Source organism: Myxine glutinosa, chromosome 4 (assembly GCF_964187855.1).
Source record: "Myxine glutinosa chromosome 4, kmMyxGlut1.1, whole genome shotgun sequence".
In the NCBI taxonomy this organism is placed as follows: domain Eukaryota; kingdom Metazoa; phylum Chordata; class Myxini; order Myxiniformes; family Myxinidae; genus Myxine; species Myxine glutinosa.
In genome coordinates, this window is record NC_136264.1 from 102,481,026 (window position 1) to 102,499,357 (window position 18,332).

At 47.6% G+C, this 18,332-nt stretch overlaps 1 long non-coding RNA gene and 1 other non-coding gene across 2 annotated transcripts; both read right to left on the reverse strand.

Annotated features, from left to right (window-relative positions):
• Window positions 1-349: 349 nt before the first annotated feature.
• LOC137425060 (uncharacterized) lies at window positions 350-4,055 on the reverse strand. The gene is made up of 2 exons (XR_010984048.2): window positions 3,935-4,055; window positions 350-1,539 (listed from the first exon to the last, which is right to left on the reverse strand). It is a non-coding gene; the product is annotated as an uncharacterized LOC137425060 (long non-coding RNA).
• A 12,674-nt stretch (window positions 4,056-16,729) lies between these two features.
• On the reverse strand, window positions 16,730-16,918 carry LOC144891886 (U2 spliceosomal RNA). The gene has a single exon (XR_013623296.1). It is a non-coding gene; the product is annotated as a U2 spliceosomal RNA (small nuclear RNA).
• Between the last annotated feature and the right edge of the window lie 1,414 nt (window positions 16,919-18,332).

Below are 18,332 nucleotides of genomic sequence, written 5' to 3' on the forward strand. Positions count from 1 at the left end.
ACCATGATTGGTACAAAAGTTAGTGAATTGTTAACTTGAGAATAATTCTGCAGTTGTTGATGAAATTGGTGTATAAATCGGAACCCACATCACGATGGCATAATGTAGGATGGAACCAAGGAACTGCCACGCTATTATCGGCTTGATGTTAAAGCACCTTCGTTTTGGGTCAATGGTCGTCTAAATGCCAATATCTGTCTTTATAAATAAGATTTCTTGCACTGTATCCAGTGGTATTCAACACACTTGCACTGTGTAGGAACAACCCTTGATTATGGAAATATTTTACCAATTCTTTGTTTTATTACTCACCTGTTGTAGTTAATGACATCTTAAAATGAAACTAATGTGTAAACAGGAATTTTTATTGAAAATATTTAGTGTTTAATGTGCATTGTTACATTTTTAATGTATTTTTTGATACAACTTTCTGATTGTACGTGAAGCTATTCAATGTAACTATCACATGTTCAGATGAAAAGTATTTCAATGTCTTTAACAAAAAACAAGTACGTTTTTCAAAAGGCCAATAAAATAGTAATTATAGTAACTACGACAGGTGCATAAAGTGTCTGTAACACTAACAACTCCAGTGGAACAAAATCTAACAGGTTAGCTTACCTGAATTTGCTCGAGCATGTACGCAACATAGGTATACAGGCTGTTTACAAAAACTCCATATGACACGAGGTATTTAAAAGTATTAACCTCGTCATTAACAATATTAGAATGAAGTATTCTCAGCTGAATGTTCGGATGGAAAACAGCTGGCCCTGTTCTGCTTTCTAAGTGGAACTTTTGCTGCTCGTTCCTTCTTTGTTCCCAGGAAGGAAAAGTTGTCTGGTTGTGAAGTCCACTGTTTGTCGACGTTTCCCAAGATATCCAAAATCTGTGAATGTGCTAGGGGCACCTTGACCCTTTTTAAGCCTTCCCAAACACAACCCAGCCAGCTCCATGGTATGGAGCAGATCAACTGCCCTGAAATATCCGTCTCTTTGCTCGCCCGACGTTTATTGAAGGGGTTCATGGTTCGCTTCCCGCTTTTAACCAACAATCCTGTGGCGTTTCAGTTATTGCCTCCACTGGTGTTTTTCACTTTCGATCCTTGAAGGTGTACGTTCTGCCATGGAGTCTCCTCAATCGATGTGAGGGAATTACGAATGGGTGGCAAGACACGGTAGTGCTTCATCGGTGGTGTGCATCTATTGCTGGTCTTGGCTGAAGTCGATTTCTCAATATTTCCATAACCAGGTGTCTTGAGACGGCTTGCTATCGGTGTCGGAGGCCTTTTGGTCTCGGAAAGCGTCTTTGTCTGCGTTCGACATGTATGACTTTTAATGGGCGTCGTTGGGGAGACTTGGTCCATCGAGATGGTTGAGGGTCCTGGAGGGCATGGCCTTGTGCGTCCCTTGGCTGAAAGGGGACGTGCAGGTTTCTCTTGATGAAGGTCGTGTGAAGGAGAGTCAAGAGTGTTGGCAGGCAAGGAGTTGTTGGGTGTTGGTGCTGTCATGAGGACTTTTCCAAGAGATAGTCAGTCACCTGTGGCCAAATGCAAGGTGACATTAAGGATCACTAATAACAAACTTGATATATAAAACTATGAAAATAAAATCAATTTAAAACTTCACTGGAGTACATCGTGATTTATAAATGAATATACTATAGCCTGGTGTTGGCTTAGCGGTTAGGGTGCCGGCTTGGGATCTTAGGATCCTGGGTTTGCTTAGCGGTTAGGGTGCAGGCTTGGGATCCTAGGATCCTGAGTTTGCTTTGCGGTTAGGGTGCCGGCTTGGGATCCTAGGATCCTGGGTTTGCTTAGCGGTTAGGGTGCTGGCTTGGGATCCTGGGTTTGCTTAGCGGTTAGGGTGCAGGCTTGAGATCCGAGGATCCTGGGTTTGCTTAGCGGTTCGGGTGCTGGCTTGGGGATCCTAGGATCCTTGGTTTGCTTAGCGGTTAGGTTGCAGGCTTGGGATCCTAGGATCCTGGGTTTGCTTAGCGGTTAAGGTGCAGCCTTAGGATCCTGGGTTTGCTTAGCGGTTAGGGTGCTGGCTTGGGGATCCTAGGATCCTGGGTTTGCTTAGCGGTTAGGGTGCCGGCTTGGGATCCTAGGATCCTGGGTTTGCTTAGCGGTTAGGGTGCCGGGTTGGGATCCTAGGATCCTGGGTTTGCTTCGTGGTTTGGGTGCTGGCTTGGGATCCTTGGATCCTGGGTTTGCTTAGCGGTTAGGGTGCCGGCTTGGGATCCTACGATCCTGGGTTTGCTTAGCGGTTAGGGTGCTGGCTTGGGATCCTAGCATCCTGGGTTTGCTTAGCGGTTAGGGTGCCGGCTTGGGATCCTAGGATCCTGGGTTTGCTTAGCAGTTAGGGTGCCGGCTTGGGATCCTAGGTTTGCTTAGCGGTTAGGGTGCAGGCTTGGGATCCGAGGATCCTGGGTTTGCTTAGCGGTTAGTGTGCCGGCTTGGGATCCGAGGATCCTGGGTTGCTTCGCGGTTCGGGTGCCGGCTTGGGATCCTAGGATCCTGGGTTTGCTTAGCGGTTACGGTGCAGGCTTGGGATCCAAGGATCCTGGGTTTGCTTCGTGGTTAGGGTGCAGGCTTGGGATCCTGGGTTTGCTTAGCGGTTATGGTGCCGACTTGGGATCCTAGGATCCTGGGTTTGCTTAGCGGTTAGGGTGCCGGCTTGGGATCCGAGGATCCTGGGTTTGCTTAGCGGTTAGGGTGCCGGCTTGGGATCCTAGGATCCTGGGTTTGCTTAGCGGTTAGGGTGCCGGCTTGGGATCCTGGGTTTGAATCCCGGTTGATCGCTGAATTAACGCCAGGGGGGTTGACTCAGCCTGTCATCCTTCTGAGGTCGGCAAATTGAGTACAAGGTCACTGGTTAGCGGTTAGGGTGCTGTTTGTCGCAAAGGGCGACTAACAGGGTTGGCGGCAGGAAGGGCATCCGGCCATAAAACATTGCTTTAAAAAGGGGACCAAGATGCCCCAAAAAAGTGCAAACCCTGCCCTTTGGAGAAAAATGGCCTCCAAAGGTGGTTCTTCTTTTCTTCTATACTATAAATGAGTTGTCTGAGGACAGAGTGAAGTGGAGGAGTGTTGCTGCCCAGAAAAGGCATAAGATCGGTGCTATTGGACCTCACCCCTTTATAAAGGAAAGAGAAGAAGAAGATTCCAAAAGTTTCGGTCGCAAATGTTTACCACTTTATTATTTATTATTGCAAACATTAATTATGAGCATTGGAGGCAGGTGCTGCACACAGGTGTTACGTAGGTTGGGCTCTTTTCCGGCCGAGAAAGCAAGCGGTGGCTCCGAAACGAGGTGACCGCAAAGGTATAGTTAGTGCAGGTTTTACTGTGAAATGGTGATTACCATAATATCGATTGATCATCATCTATTCGAGCGAACTCTGTGAACCTTTCAATTGCCAGTCGACCATTAGCGGTCGCGACTCCTGCTCGCAACACATTGAATAATTATGTAAAGTAAACTCTGTTTATGTTATATGTGTACCGTATATGATAATACAGTACGAGCTTATTAATCGACTGAAAGTGGACGTTTGATGAAGTAATGTTCGATTATTTCAGGTGTTTGGGGAGTTTGTGCGGTTTAAACCTGAGGTTCCAACAAAGGCCGTAGGCACAGCGGCTGGCAGGCCGCGTCGCTATAGCAACGGCGGTCGCGTCTCGTCGACGTTTAACATCACCAGATAACCCTGATTCGGTGATAACTAACGATCGTTCATGGAAACATAAGCCAGAGGTAGTTGCTACTCGGAAACCTCACGATGCTGGTGCTTAAAGTATAAACTTTTGGGCTTTTCAAAAAGACCGCGGAGGGAGTCACAAAGGGACAAAGCCGAGTACTGTACCGTGTTTTTACATTGCTGTGTACGTGGCCGATTTACGCTTCGTTGTGGTAGTGCAAGTGCGCCTCACCTCGGGAGTCGTGTAAATGCGGACAGTAGTCGTACGTTGCACACCACGCACGTGCCAGCAGCAGGGTTTACGTCCGGACCACGGACGTGCTCAAATAGGTTACGACGGAGCACGTGCGAGCCCTACTACGTCACGCCGGAATGTTACGAGACGCGTTAGAGCTCCGCGTGCGTTACAAAAAGCACGTACGAAACCGGTACGTTAATCTTTTCAAAGACCCGACTCCACGTGCTCGCCTAAAGAATCCGAGTGGCTGTTTGTTTTTCATTGGAAACTGAACCCCAAGTCTCGTCTCGTCCCAATTCATCCCCGAGAAAAAATCTCATCCGTGTCTCAAAGCAAATTATTCACCATTCTATTGTATTTCAGAATACAGTATAAAATAATCTGAATAGTCATCAAGCATTCATCAATCAATGCTGAACTCTTCTTCAAAACCAACAAAATTAGTGTTAAGTTCAATTTGTTCAAGACAATATGGTAAGACGTGTTTGTTTAAAAGTATATATATATATATATACATATTGTTGCGGATATGAGATTGGCCTCCATCCATATCCGCTTGTAAATATTCCCCTATTTCCTCATCCTTCCCAACTATCCCCAATCCCCCATTCCCTAGTCCCATTTTCTGTAAACAACACTCTGTAGACCCGACCTCCCCCTATTTCCCCCATTAAATGTCGCATCCAGGTCCACCGCATCTCATGTAGACAACTATAGGACATCTTGCTAGTTATTCTTAGTCTATGTCAGTTAAGGACTCGTTTCCATTAATTCTGACTCTTCGTTGCACCAGAATGTGATTGTATGGCACCGTTAGAAAGTTTAGGACCTCCCAATACCTCCCCGCAGCTCTTCCTCATGGTACAACAACAACAACAACAACAGCGGCGGCGCGGGGAGTGTGCGTCTTCACTCCGGCTTGGTTAGCCGCCATTGAACATGTGCTCGACGGGGTTACCAAGTAGGGGCTCGCTGTCAGCTCCTCGTCAAGGGCGGAGCCCGGTAACCCCCCGCACCCAATAGAAGCGGCGGACCGATTCCATCTGGGGCGGAGCCAACGAGCCGAGGGCGTGTGACTCCCCGCTGAGCATGCGCAGGAAGAGGGAGGTGACGTCAGATACGCGCTGGACTTGAAGGAAGAGAGACGCCACCTCCGAGCGCTGCAATACCTCCCCGCATCTCTGGACTGGACCGAGCTGTATCCTGTCCCTGAGCCAAGGTGCACCTTGTGCTATCAATCGACTGCCTGTCCTTCCCTGCCAGCAATCCCTGTGTAAGTCAGTCTTGTCCCGTTTGTCTGTGGTCTGTCGGGGATAAGATAAGACTGTGTCTAAGTGCCCATCTTTTCTGTGCTTTACCTCTTACCTTGTAATCTACTCCTTTTCTGCATCACCAATTATATCCTCCACCGGAGGTCTTGAGAACTGTACCCCTTGTGTCGTTTGATTTATCCCAGCCGTTGTGTCCTTTCCTTCATTGATTTAGCATAGCGCGATTTAGTCAACGTCGGGTGGAATCGGGTAAACTGTGCGAACACGGCGGCCATTCCGCTCGGCCCATCATAACATCTTAATAAGTCGTGTCCGTAACAATATATATATTGTTACGGAAACGGAGTACGGCACTCCCCTTAGCGGGGGGGGAGTGGGGGGGGGGGTTAATCCCCTTTTAATTTTCACTGGCCGTCTCCGATCCTGAAGCTACCCCGCTCCACAAGGTAGGTGGGCAACTTCGCTCGAGACCACGGACAAGATGGCTTGAGCAATGACTTCGGGTGGTTTGGTCGCCTGCAGGTTGAGTCCGTCCGGCATTCGGTTCGGGGGAGGAGGTTTGGTTGGGCCGAGGTTTAAAGCGCCAAGCGGTTTAAAGCGCCTTTCGCTCCCAAGCGCGATGGGCCAACCTTGCCCGGGCGGAACGCCGCCACCACAAGGGGGCGCCGCTGCGGTCCCTCCTACCTGCCCTCGAACCGGGCCGGTCGCCTTGCCCGGCAAGGCCTGGACTCGACCGTGCGAGGCGGGGCCAGGCCCGAATCGTGCACGGCGCTCCGAAGAGAAGCGACGCAGCACCGATCCCCGCCGGCTCCCGCAATACCCACAGCCCAGCACGGACCGGGGGCTCTCGTAGGCTAACCGTCGGTCTAACCGCTATCCCGTTTAACGTCGATGCTCCCCGGACATGCTCGCACGCATACGCGACCCCTTTCACACTCTCCAAACCCGGCGCTCCAACACCGTACATTCCACACACTCCGTCCATTCTACCACCGCACTCCCTGTTACACACCACACCTCTCGTGCACCCTCTTGCGCACACTCGTCGTTCGCACACTTCCTTAACACACCTCCTCGCGCACCGTCTTGCGCACTCTCCCTCGGTACGTACTCCGTACCACTCATGGGGGTGCACTCTTGCATCCACCCACTCACGCGCTCCGATGCGCCCTCCCGCACCCACGCCACCACCAACTCACTCTCCGGGTCACACTCCGTACACTCTGTTTCACACAGACCCTCCGACGTGCATTCGCTCTCGCACTCGGTATCACTCCCACATTTTGTAACACGCTCACTCTTTGACGCACACTTTTTTTTCACAAGCGCGCCATTTCCACTCACACAGCGCCCAACGGACCTCCCACAAACGCCCGCGGTACGCTGGGATCCCAAGCGCGTGAAAATTCTTTTCGCGCCAAACATCTTCCTACAAAACCTCTTAGCACCATATACAGCACGACTCACCTTTGGGATCCTCCTCTCCACGCGCACCTGCAAATCTTTATAAGGATTAGCAAGTATGGCATCAGGATGTGTATTTAGACTTTGTACAGTTTCCATTCCTTCCTCCAACTGCTGGGCTACCTCCGTCGTCTTTTCAATTTCAATTCCAACTACTGCCTTTTCTTTATTCACCTCGACGACCGCTGGCTTTATCAAAATTCCCTCTTCTACCTCAGCGGTCGCCGGCTTCCCCACACCCCGGGTCGCGATTTCTACCCCGGTCCAGTTACCCGCGCTTTGCTCCAACTCGCTCAACCGGCGCTTCTCAACCCGCTTTACCCCGTCGCGTACCCCCGCGACCTCTTCGCTCAACCCACGTCAACCTTCCTCTCAACCTCTTTTACCTCATATGGGGCCTTGTCCCTCGCCAACCCCTCATTTATGCCCTCCAATTTGCTTCCTAGCCTCCCTAATTTGGTTTTCCAATCATTTCCCATTTCCCCGATTTGGCTTCCCATATTACTTAACCCGTCTCTCAATCCCCCGATTTGGTTTTCTAATCCCCCAAATTTACTGTCCAACTTCCCAATTTGGGCACTGGTACCCGTCGCTTGGTCCCTCATTTCTCTGATTTCCGCCCTTGATTTGTCCCCCTGCAGGTTGAGGGACGCCTGCATTTGTGCCATAAATTGCTCCATGAGGGCCTGCATTTGGACCACCCCCATTGGTGCAGCAGGCGTGGCTGCCGCAGCCACGTGCTAGCCGCCGCCATTTTGTGCGCCTGAAACCGCTACCCAGTATTGCCTTCCTCCTCCATTATTCCCACCCCTTCCCTGGGGTCCTGGGCTGCTTCTAACCCTTCTTCTAACTCCCCTGCCGGCATCCGATCACCTTGATCATCCATGGCACGACTTAATTTGGAATATTAATACTAAATTTGGGCCGCTCATAATTTTGACCAAATTGTTTTTTTTTGGGATGTTTTAAAAATTTGGTTCGGGTTCAAATCCCACTCCTGACACCAATTGTTATGGTACTGGGGTCGGCGCTCCCCTTACCAAGGGGGGGGGGGTCGATCCCCTTGTCTTTTACACTGGCCGATTCCCCCAGTCCTGGGGGTATGACGTCATGCCCGGTCAGCGCTGGATAGGGTATTAGGCCTATCCGTCCTATGACCTAAGTACCAGCGCCTTCCGGGATGCAAGGAAGTACTCCCGCCCGGACCGCAGTGTAATTATGGATTACGCCGAGCGAAGCGCGCTGCGGAATCCGAGCCGTTAGCAAAGACGAACCCGATTGCGAAGCGTTGGCCGAAATCGCACCACAGGAACTCAATTAAGAAATCACGAAAGCAATCGGATGAGAAAGAAACCAAAGTAAAGGGAGAACAGGTATTTATTAATTATTTACACAAACCAAAATCAAAGAGAAGAAAATAAATGTAATTTACAGGGAAAGAAGACACAGTGCAATTCTTAAAAACAAGCTTAACTTATACCCACAGGACAGAACAAACAGACTCACACGAATAGGGAATGGCAGGCAGGAATGGCTGAAAGGATGAGAAGGTTCAGGTGGGACAGCAGAACGGCCGGGCCGGGAGCGAGCAGGCGCCGACTCTCCACCCTCGGTCCACACCGCCGGGATGCTCGCAGCAGCGCGTCGGAGCTTGACGTGGCAGGGCTGGTTGAAAACAGCGTCTCCCTTTCTCGTACTCCCGCAGGTTGCGCGTCTCTCTTCACAAACTCAAGCGCCTTCCTTTTAGAAACTGCCTTCGTGCTCCCTCGCTCATCTCTCGGTGGGGGCTTCCCGTAACGGGTTATATAGCCACGCCCTGGAACCTTCACGAACCTGCTCGATCTTTCTTTCTCCGCCCTCGCAAGCCAAACCCACCGAGTCTTGGTTGGTCGGCAAGGGCTTTCTGGCTCCACCTTCTGATGACGATGGGCGGGCAACGCCCTTCTTCTCCGAGCTGACCGCGTGGGTAATGGAGGCGAATGCGGTTGGAAATGTAGGCTTTGGGGCAATTGGAAAGGTGATCTATCTTCTTTGATTTGGTGCAGCGTAAGATCGACTAGTGGGAACATAGCCTTAACTAGAACACAGAATAACGAGATAACTCTAGAGAGGTTCTATGATTGGCTACGTGCCTGTACATGGACTAACTAAGGTGCACTCATTTCAATTAACAGCCAATTAAAGGGAAATGTACACAGGGGTTATTTATAAGGGATTTTAATACTAAATTTGATAAAGTGAAGGTTCTAAAAACTGCAACAATATATATATATATATATATATATATAATATATATACATACATACATACATATATATATACACATGCATACATACATATATACACACACATACATACATATATATGTAAAGGAGTAGGAACGTCATCAAAAGTGGTGGGGTGGGGTTAGAGTCCCTATACATATAGAGGATTAGCCACGTGACATCCCGGAAGTTTATGGTCACGTAGGTCGTGGGCACCAGTTTGTATCCATCAAGCTCATTGAATGCGTTAAGGTCAGAAAAAAACCTTGCTCAAAACTTAAAACAAAAACTTTTAAAACTCTACTGTACCCCTCCTCTTTCGGATGAGGGGTCCGATGGCACCAAGCTCCTGCATACCTTGACCATGATACTCCTCCACTCCTCCTAGACTGTCCTCAGCCAACTCTCTCCACTCTCCAATCACCCCCACCTTACTGAAATCCCTCTTAACACAATCCTCTCATTTCGACCATGGTCTACCTCTTTTCCTCCTACCTTGTTCCCTCAACCTACCCGCTCTCTTTGCCATTCCCTCTTCCCCCATCCACACCAAATATCCAGCCCTCTGCTGGCATTTCACTAATCTCCCCATGAAGCTCAACTGCACACCAATCTCTTCACTCTCGCAATCCTCATGGTCCAGTTGTTGTCTCTCTGTCAGACCACAGTCTCCAGACCGTAAAGGTAGGCCGGCGTTACCCACGACATCAGAACCTTTCCTTTCAATCTCCTTGAAATCGTTCTGTCTGCCATTACACCCTCCACCCTCCTGCACGCATTCACACCCACCTGAATTATCCACACCTCTACCTCTGACTTACCATCCCCGTTACTGTTTTGGTTCATGTCGGATCCAGATCTGATCTATCAGTGGGATACAAAACATAAATACCTTGGACATGCTGCTTCCACTCACCCAACAATGGATGGAGGCCCTCAATGTCAGACATGAGATCAGTGCCGTCTCTCTGGATATTTATCATGCATCTCTGGTCAAATCAATTTCTGGTGTTTGTTCACCTTCCATCCGCTCCCTTACCTCAAACGGCTACGCAGCTGACTACGCATGTGAAAAAGCTGAATACCTCAACTCTGTGTCTGCCTCAAAATCTTGTGTCCGCCTCAAAATCTTGTGTCCCAAACCCGTACCCAGTCGTACCCAACTGCTCCTGGACTCTGTGTCCTTCTCTCCTGACAAGGTGGAGAAGTTTCTGTCAATCCTCGACGATGATTCTGCAACTGGACCAGACGGCATCAGCCGACGGGTCCTAAAATCCTGCTCTGCTGCTCTATCTCACCCTCTCTCTGTTCTCTTCACCCTCTCTTTTGCTCCAGGTCATCTGCCATCAGCTTGGAAATCGGCCAACATTACTGCTTTACACAAAAATTATGCAAAAACAGATCCTTGCAACTACAGACCAATCAGCCTTCTCCCAATCATCAGCAAAGCCATGGAATCCATCATTGCTTTGGATATCAAATCTTTCCTCTTCTCCAATGGCTTGATCTCTGATCATCAATTTGGTTTCAGACCAGGTCACTCTACTCTGGACATGCTACCTTCTGCTGTCTCAACAATGGATGGAGGTCCTCAATGCCAAACAGGAAATTAGAGCTGTCTCCCTTGACATCACGTGACTTCGATACGGTCTGGCACCCCGCTATGATACACCAAACTCTCCTCCTATGGTATCCATGGAAATCTCCACGCATGGCTTGCGGACTTCCTCTCTGGTCATAGTCAACGTACGGCCCTGAATGGGTTTCTCTCATCTCCCCTTCCTGTTCAGGCTGGAGTTCCTCAGGGCAGTGTTCTGGGCCCTGTGCTTTTTCTGGTCTTCATCCATCATGGCACGTTTCTGGTCTTCACTCATGCTGTTGAAGCCAAAGCTATACCTTTCTACCCTTCCTTCTCACTGCTGAGACCCCTTAAACTTTTGAAAACCCTTTAAGACCACAAAGACCCCGACAGGCCCTGAAAAGCCCCTGAGACCCTTAAAGACCTAAAAGACCCAGAGGACGCAAAATAACCTGAAGAGCTAAACGACCCCAAATGATCTCTCTGACTCTCTTGAAAATCCTCTCTGTCTCTTTGCTGATGACTCCACACTCTGCCGCTCCATTCCTCATATCTCAGATCGGCAGTCTGCAGCCTCCTCACTCTCTGCAGACCTGGACAAAATCACAGACTGGTCAAACAAGTGGAACATGTCTTTCAATCCTGACAAATCTCACACTCTTAGTATGTCTCTCCGAAAAGACCGACTGGTCATGTGAGGTCCTTCCTTGGCACACCTGAGCTCCTCACCACAAACAAGGCTTTCATCCGCAGCTCAATGGAATACTGTTCTCCACTCTGGGCTGGTGCTCCTGGCTCACACCGAGCTCGTCTTCACGCTGTTGAAGCCAAAGCTTTCACAATCATTGGAATCTCACGCGATGAAGCTAACTCCTAGGGTCTTTCACTCACTCACCGCAGGCAGGTTGGTGGTCTTTCTGTCTTCTACCGACTCCTATCCGGCCTAGCTCCCCCAGCTCTATCTGTGCTCTGTCCCCCAAATATTCCTACAGGTTGCACAAGATCTGCCAGTAACCCTCTTCTCGTGAAATTTCCAAAACCAAGACTCTCTGCTCACCTTCACTCCTTCATTCCTCTTTACTCCCGCCTCTGGAACAAACTCCCTCGCTCTCTTCAATCCCACTCCTCCCTCCAGGTCTTTAAAACAGCTGTTCACCACCATATCTTGTCTTCCCCCATCCAAAACCTTGATCTCTTCTACCCCTGTTAATTCACCATCAATCAACTTTTTTTTTGAAATACCGACTTTTATCTTTCCTGGAAGTTCCAGCAGTGTCCATGTGTTTTATACTCCCCCCCCCCCCCCCGCCTTCCCATGCCTCCTTCCCCCAAGCTCTCCCCCTCCCGCAGATGTTCCGTTGTCCCTGTTCTCTACTGTTGTACTTGTGTGCTTCCCTCTCTCTCCCCATCTTGTCTCCCGCTCCCTTTTTTGGATGTTTTGTGTGTGCGTTTGTTGTTTTTTTGTGATTGATGTTAGCTCTTACACGAGCCTCGATGTTGTGTACAAAAAAAACAACAAAAAAAAACATCTGGATATGGATATTTTGATACAGTCCAGCATCCTGCACTACTCTCAAAACTCTCTGCTAAGATGTATCAAACGCCCGGTTTTTCAAAAGTACTCATGTTGATCGAGTCATGTTTTTTTTTTTTTGGCCCACTGGCTCCATATAGCATTTCTCTAAAATATTTCGGATTTTCGATTTTGTTTAGACCCCTCACCAGGATTGGGTAAAAATTGGGTATCGCCGCTATTGGGCTGCTTTCGCCAAATGTGTGATTTGTCGAATTTTATAAAAAGTAGCAACACTTTCTTACAGTAATTCAGGGTCACTTATTCCAAAAAATGCCTATAAAATGTGGTGGGATGAAATATTTTACAGTGCACAACAACAAAAGCCAAATGACACCCTAAAAAAAAAACGTTTTAATGCTCCATTTGGTTGTATTGTATATAAATTATAATACAATGAACTCGTGAGATCACGAGAAGCAACTTTTAGAACCACGTTTTACAGTTTAAACTCCATGTCACGTGTCAATGTGTCAGGTTGATGTTTTCAAACTCCTTTCCATCCGGATTCACTTTTTTCCTAATTCCTATTTCTATCATCTCGCACAGTAAATAAGCTCGTGTTCCGGTGGTTGTAATTATCGGGCTGCTTGCTGCGTAGATCTCTTATCTTGTATAATCTTACAATAATTCACCAAATGTCCATCCGTCCGTTCGATGGTACAGCAAAAACGGCTCAACCGATCGCAACGATATTTTGGGTGGGTATTCCTGGGACCCCTGGGAGTAAAATAGGCTATATTGTTTTTCCAAGTTTTCCAATTTTCTAGTTTTTCCAAACACGATGGAATAATATTTACCGATATGAACAGTGATGTGGCTTTTGTTGAAATTCTACAAATACTGTTTATTCTACGTACCAGGAGAGAGTAGATCGACTTCTGACGAACTCTTCCTATATAAACGTGCGGCTCCGAAGTAACATGGCAGCGTGTGCAAAGTGACTGAGAAACAGGTGTAGCGGCCGCTTCTGTGTTACAGATTCGGCGCGCACTCTTCACACATAAATGTGCGACTGAGAAAGACGTGTAGCGGCCGCTTCCGTTTTGCAGAATTCAATCTTTTTCCAAAATGTGCGCCATGTACTGTTTAGATTTTGATGATTTGCGTGTGATATGATTTAACGGATGTTTATATGAATCGTTTAAAATAAAATAAAAAGCCTTCAATTTCTGATATTTTGCCTTTTCATTTGGACCTTCCAATTGAAGCCCTGCCCATAGGGCTGGTACCGTTGCAAGTGAGGTTTAATATGCACTCTGTAACATGAAGATCGCCCATTGGCTCCAGGGATGGAGGGGTGTAACTGTTGGACATTTGTTATGTAATTACGTCGTAATTACGTCGATCAAATCTAGATATCTCACGGTGTATGTCCCAATCAGCGGAGGCCAGGATCACATGTCAAGTGAGTTCTTTAACTTCCTTTCCTTCCTCTGCTGCTCTGTCTCACCGCTCGAGTCTTTAGGCCATATAAATACAAATACCACACCATGCTGTATGCATGTTTGATGTAGTTTTTGTTAACGGCCTTGTACCATACCTGCCTGCTCTACTGCTTCAGCACGAGTTTACCTTTTGCCAAGCCCAGGTATGCTTGGACCAGGGTGGGAATTATACATTCATTTTATTATTGACAAATGGTACGAATATTATTATTGTTGTTAATATTATTACTATTAATAAATGCCTTGTTACAATGTTATCATTGTTTTTGTTATTACTCTTGCCTGAGGAGAGTGGATGTAATTCGCAGGATGTAACCTGCGAATGGTTCGACGGATGTGCGGAGTATCGTTGAGAGAGAGGAAGACAAATGATGAATTGCGAAAGATGATGGGAATAGAGCCTGTGATGGATGCTGTGAAGAGAAACAGGTTGAGATGGTTTGGTCATGTGTTGAGGAAGGATGAAAGTGACTGGTTGAAAAGAGTGATGGAAATGAATGTAGAAGGAAGTAGAGGATGGGGAAGACCGAGAAAGACTTGGCTAAAGATGATCGAAGAAGAAATGCGGGCAAGGGGGTTAACAAGGGGAGATGCAGAAAATAGGGCAAAATGGAGAATATTGTCATGGGGACCGCAAGGCTAACCCCCGCTCTAGCAGGGAAAATGGCCTTTAAAATGCATGTTGTTGTTTGTTGTCTCGCCTGAGGAGAGTGTATTGCATTTGAGTCCGTTTGTCTTTGTTTGTTTGTCCGCACAGAATAAATATGATTTTTCTCTGCAACCCTTGGTCGGGTTGACAGGAAATTTTGACCATAGGTGCATCTCCATCTGTGGAATTTTTTAATGATAATTATGACGTCATAGATCACGTGGTTCGGCCGCCATCTTGGAAAAATCGAAAAACGTTGCACCGCCATATCTCCGAAAACGCTGAATATAAAAAATTGAGACATGGCTCATTGTAAAGAACTCTCCATGGGGAATAAAATATGTCAATGATGTCATAGGTGCCTCCATTATGACGTCATAATTCGACAAGTACAAAACTTCATCCTATCAAGATGAAATTTCTTGAGGGCCATGTCGGCATAAACTGGTGGAGAAAAAAAAAAATGATGACGTCATCGGTCACGTGGTTCGTCCGCCATATTTGTTTTAACACAAAAGCTTTAAAAACCACTGAAAATACATCCTGGTGAGGGTTTGCAAACTCTGATTGCTCTTTCTTGTTTATTTTGTAATAGGAATTACCATGTCATGGAAAGACCTATTAACCTGCTCTATACACCTTAACATGGCACGTGTTTAGAAACAGGAATTCTTCCGGATTATTTGTAGTTAATTAGCCGGATCATCTCAGGAGATCATATCTAAACCTATTCTCATTTTTAACAGGTTCCAGGGCTCTGCTGCTGAGCCCACTGGGGAAGCTTAAGCTCTTTCATATGGCCCCTCAATAGGAATTTCTGGCTATGTCAGTGCCTGCAGGGAGCGATATTTTTGACATCCGCCCCGAGTGGCACAAACCATCACTACGCCACTGGGTGTGGTGGCAAAGCGCACCTGCCGTCCTGCTGTTCCCCCAAATGGGCGGCGGCGTGGCTGGTCCTGGCCCAAGTTGCCGACTTTTATAAGAAGGCCAACACATACCCACTGCGTCTGACCACTAGGCGTGCGTCTTGCACATTCAGTTTCTCGACACCAGCTGCAATATGAGGGAGATGCCGACGGCACGTAGCCGCGATGAGGGAACAACCCCGATCACGGTCGCTAAGCTGCAGACCATGGAACAACGACTAAATGCGACCTTGTGGTTGTGGCCGGCCGTTGAACAGCTGGTTCAATCTGGTTCACTCACTAAAACTAGGCCGGCACACTAGGTAGAGAGCATACCTCCACCAGGCTGAACAGTTTACGTTCTGGACTTAAACCAAAATCGAATCGGCTTGTTCTTGTCACCTACCCAGCTCATCCACAACTTTTTGAAATATCGTTTCTGGCCTTGTGTCTTAATGGTGAGAATCATAAATAAAAAAAATTCTCGTATCTGAATGAATTTTCACCAAAATCGAATCAATTCGTCCTTGTCACAAACCCAACCTGTCCACCAAGTTTCGTCCAAATCCATCCATAATTTTTTGAGACATCCTGGTTAAATATCGTTTATGGTCCAATCACCCAATGGTGAAGAATCATTAAAAATTGTAGTATCTGGATCAGGATATTCACCAAAATCGAATCATTTCTTCCTCAGCACATGCCCACCCTGCACACCAAATTGTCCGAATCCGTCCACAAATTTTTCAGATATCCTGTGTAGAGACAGAGGTGAGAACATAACGTCCATTCACCTTTGGTGGTGGAGGTACAAAGGAAGAAATGGAAATCTGTAATTTCTTTGCTTATTTAGAATATCTCAGCACGGGTGTTGTTTCTTCTTTTGTGTGCACAGTCTCACAAGGCTGCGAGTTGCGTCATCGCCCGGGGGGTTGTGCCTGTGCTGCTGATGCTCCCTGTAGGTTGGGGCAGGAATGTGGAATATGGCCAGGGTGCTCGCGTTGACTTCGTGGAGGACACCGTGGGTGTCTTTAATGTCGGCGGACAGGATGCCCGTTCAACGTCTATCAGAGGGAAAGCACACTGATGAATCGCATTACCTGTGAAACTTTGAAGTTGGGTCAGGATGAGAGGTGAGTGTGCATACTTCTCGACTCTGGACCATCCTGCAAGTGCCTCTTTATTGGTGTAGAACATTCTGGGTGTCCCGTGAGCCTTTTTACAATCAATGAAATTTGTCCCTTTTTGTCCCCCGTCGCACCGCGGAGCGAAAGGGGGATTATGGTTTTCCCCTCCTTCCGTGTGTCCGTCCGTCCGTGCGGGCGGGTATGCGTACGTGCGTAAGCGAAGGACCGCATTCAAATTTGGTGTGCGGGTGCAACCCACGTCAAAATCCAAGATGACCGCCGCCATGTATGTCTGAACCTTGTGAGCGGAATATCTCGAAAAATAAGCGAAGTACCAACTTCTAATCTGGTGTGTGGGTGTATCTAGGCATAAGGAAGAACGCTATTGAAAATTGGGTCGCCACGTCAAAATCCAAGATGGCCGCCTTGCGATGGCCGCCAGTTGTAAAAGCAAATCTTGAGGTTTCTCCTTTATGATATTTTCTTTGTTTTCCAGGTCCCCCCAAAGGGGGTGCACCGTTCCCGGAGGTACTGCAATACCGGGTCGATACGTGGAGCGGACGGAGCAAGCCCCTAATCCAACTCCCGATACCAAAAATCCATTTAATAGACTAGTCCCGCATTGCGGAACATATCAGCTATTAAACTGATAAGAACAGATACTACGACGATTTTTTATTAAAATGAAAACCAGCAAACAAGTGTCAACCATCAAAGCAAGTCACAATTGCTCAATTGAAGATCCTCCACAACAATTACAACATATTCCGTAAATCCACATAAAGAAACATCTCTCTCTTAAACAAGGCAAGAACATAATTCATAGAAAAATGATGCATCCCATAACATGCTGAGACCCTCGCCTTCCACAAGGCCATTTTCAAACAATTCAATATTCTCCAGAACACGATTTGTTTCGGTTTACATTGATTGCCAAACGGACCGTACAAAATCATTTCCCAACTTAAAGTAAACTTAACCTTTAACTTGCACAAAAACTTACACAAAACCTCATTCCAAACTAAGGAAGCAAAAACACAATCCCACCAAAAATGCCGAACTGACTCCGATTCTTGACATCCAATATATGGGCATTTATTGGTGGAGACATGACCTCGTACTGCTTGCACAGCCCTACATGGCAACAATTGGCACACAGATAACCAGGCAAGGTCACTTTGAGCTCCAGTAAGGGCCTGGGACGAAACATTCCGCCACACCGCCAAAGTTCTTTCCCTTTGAAGACCACCTATCGGTAACACCTCTTGTACTTTCTTCTCCTTCATCAAGTTACGAAAACTCCACTCAAAATCATCCCCAAAACTACCCTCCCGAACAAATTCTTTCAATACCGAATAGGGATACTTGGGATTCCAATCATATGGTCTACCCAAACCCACACGCTTCCCCCGAACCCTGTTCAACTCAGGCAGAATATAATACCCAACGGCTGCAGAGAAAAGGTCTGATGCCTTCCCCGCCATCGTCATGTGCAGTGCCACGAAGGCTGCTCTTAAACTAGCTACCAAGTCTGGGCCGCCCCTTCCCCCTTCCAGTTGTCCGACACCTAGCCGGTGCTGAGAAGGCCGATAAAACCATGGCTTACACATAAACTGAAAAACCAAACTCCTTAACCTTGCAGCAATTCTTTCTGCTGGAGGGAACACCTCTGCTAAAAACCGAAGCAAAGGAAAAATCTGCCCTTTAACAACAGTGCCCCTCTCCACTGACGAGAGGGTTCTCTGCCCCCATTCACTCAACAAATTTTTAACCAAACTTAGTTTTTCTTCCCAATTCTTTGCTATACTGCTGCCGGTCCCCAGCCACACTCCCAGCACTTGGAGGCAACCCTCCACGACCCGAAATCTTTGCAAGAGGGCCTCCTCCCATGACCCCCCTCCCACCACCAACAAATTTGATTTATCAAAATTCACATGCAGTCCACTGGAACTTGCAAAGTCCTCGCACACCCGCATAATCTCCTCCAGTTCCCCACTCTGAGCAACACAAACTACCACATCGTCCATATAAGCTAAACATGGGACCCTAGAACCCCCCGAACCTGGCACCAATACCCCGCTAACGCGCAAAGAAAACCTATATAGCAAG